The sequence below is a fragment of the Suricata suricatta genome, chromosome 2, assembly GCF_006229205.1.
Source record: "Suricata suricatta isolate VVHF042 chromosome 2, meerkat_22Aug2017_6uvM2_HiC, whole genome shotgun sequence".
Lineage (NCBI taxonomy): Eukaryota > Metazoa > Chordata > Mammalia > Carnivora > Herpestidae > Suricata > Suricata suricatta.
This window is the reverse complement of record NC_043701.1, coordinates 6,732,827-6,735,355: the sequence shown is the minus strand read 5'-3', so window position 1 is coordinate 6,735,355 and position 2,529 is coordinate 6,732,827. Positions and strand designations below refer to the sequence as shown.

At 46.8% G+C, this 2,529-nt stretch overlaps 1 long non-coding RNA gene across 1 annotated transcript; it reads left to right on the top strand.

Moving 5' to 3' along the window:
* Positions 1-766: 766 nt before the first annotated feature.
* On the top strand, positions 767-1,394 carry LOC115274220. Its single transcript, XR_003901145.1, has 2 exons — positions 767-896; positions 1,262-1,394. It is a non-coding gene; the product is annotated as an uncharacterized LOC115274220 (long non-coding RNA).
* Positions 1,395-2,529: the final 1,135 nt, after the last annotated feature.

The window sequence follows — 2,529 nt, the reverse complement described above, 5'->3', positions numbered from 1 at the left end:
TTTTAAAACGTATAAAAAAACATGTCATCCTAAGTTATTTGGAATAGCTACTGAAGAGATTTATATAATGAAAGTGAAAGTGCTTCTCTTGGCTGGTCCGATGGTAGTGGGTTATCAGAACTTATTAACATTAGTGTCACTAAAGTTGGTATACAACCCCCCACTACTAAATTTGACTGGCTTTTTATGTTTGATTTTGTAGCCAGTTTTAGAAAGATAACTTTTCATTGTACCCAATTACAAAGATAACTTTTCAAGCTTTCCATTTTGGGGGAAAACATTCTTAAATGAGTACACATAAAACAACTAGGAACGACACTATTCTTTTTCTACATTTGTTATTTTTTGTAATTTCTTTAATGTTTATTTTATTTTTCAGAGAGAGAGAGACAGAGAGACAGAGAGATAGAGTGCAAGCAGGGGAGGGGCAGAGAGAGAGGGAGACACAGAATTGGAAGCAGGCTCCAGGCTCTGAGCTGTCAGCACAGAGCCCGACACAGGGCCTGAACCCACGAACATGAGATCATGACCTGAGCCGAAGTCGGATGCTTAGCCGATTGAGCCACCCAGGCGCCCCTGCTTTAGTTTAAAGTAATAATGATGATGAGAAACAATAAGAAAACCAGCATAATCTTCCCTTCCTGGAAAATAAGATGGGCCGTTGGAGCAAAGCAGAGGAAATAACAAGGGTAACATGCTCCCCAAAGCTCCTGATTATGGGCAAAAATAATATACTTTTCTTTTTCTTTTTTCTGCCGCAGGGAAGAGGGGCAATGGTTGGTGGCTGACAGAAACACGAAGAGGCTGACTCCCTGGAAACAGCACTTTAGATGGTGTCTAGTCCCAACCTCATCATGATTCCAAGTGGTCACAGGAAATGAAGAATTAGAGCATATGTTAAGCCACTTTGCCTTCTATATCCAAATAGTGTTTCCTCGGTTGCTTGAATTATGGCCTCTGCTCCTGTGTGTGTGTGTGTGTGTGTGTGTGTGTGTGTGTGTGTGTGTGCGCGCGCGCACATGCGCATGAGCACGTGGGAGGGGGCGGGGGGGGGGGGGGGGGGGGGGGGGGGGGGGGGGGGGGGGGGGGGGGGGGGGGGGGGGGGGGGATGAGAGTTCCAGAGACGAGACAACAAGAACAGTGTGCACACTCACACCGTGGGGCAAAGTGGGATTTTAGCAGCCCCTCGACGTCTTCTCTGCATGGTCCCTTAAGGACCGATCATTGTTTTGATCCAGATATCAAACGTCTTGTTTTCCAGGGGCCAAAATGGAAATTGATCCCTTGGAGAGACTCATCGCTCCCAGGGCACAGCTCTCTGATCGCCACCCCCCACCCCATCTCCGAACCCCCAGCCGCTGCCTTTGGCAATAAAACGCCCTCCGTCATCTCCAGGCAGAGTCCCCTGTGTGATCTTTATCCTGCTACCTATGGTTTCATTTTCTCATTCTCCACCCACTTTTCTGGCTGGAGAGTGAGTGTTTCCCAAGGTCTTCCCACCTCTTGCCCCCCAGCATCCCTTGTGCCTGGCACCCAAACTCCCCAGGTACTCAGTAAGTGTTTCCAGGGGCTTCTGGGGGTTTTGGGTGGCTCAGTCGGTAAGCATCCAATTCTTGATTTCAGCTCAGTCATGATCTCACGGTTTGTGAGATCTCAAAATAAGTAAGTCTCTCTCAAAATACATAAACATTTTTTAAAAAGAAAGAAAAGGAAATTCTTATGAAATTTTAAAAAATAATAAGTATTTCTGGAGTGGATGAACAATTGAGTGAATAAATATTTCATAACATTCACTGAGCATAAGATGCAAAATTTCCAAACCATTGGTTATAGTGTACTCCTGTTTTTTTTGAATGTTTATTATTTTTGAGAGACAGAGCATGAGCAAGGTAGGGGCAGAGAGAGAGGGAGACACAGTATCCAAAGAAGGCTCGAGGCTCTGAGCTATTAGCACAGAGCCCAATGTGGGGCTTGAACTTATGAACTGTGAGATCATGACCTGAGCTGAAGTCAGATGCTTAACCAACTAAGCCACCCAGGTGCCCCTTAGTAGTTTATCCCTAATGAACGGGCTAAACCAGCGGGCCCCTCTGGGAGCTGCCGCAGGTGGTGAAGGGCACTGGTGAATAATGGGATTAAGGGGATGGGGCAGAACGGAAATGAACATGACTGAAGATGGATCTCTCAGAACCCACTGGTCATGCCTCGAGCCCTCTGATGTTTTTTTATTTTATTTTTTTTTCTGTTTTTTATTTATTTTTGAGAGACAGAGAGAGACAGCATGAACAGGGGAGGGTCAGAGAGAGAGGGAGACACAGAATCTGAAACAGGCTCCAGGCTCTGAGCTGTCAGCACAGAGCCCAACATGGGGCTCAAACCCACGAACCATGAGATCATGACCTGAACCAAAGTCGGACGCTCAACCGACTGAGCCACCCAGGCGCCCCTCCGCTGGTTTGAGGCCATAGTGGTCAGATGTATGCTGATAAGGCCCTCCTGGCCCTACTGTACCCAGAAGCAGCTCAGAAG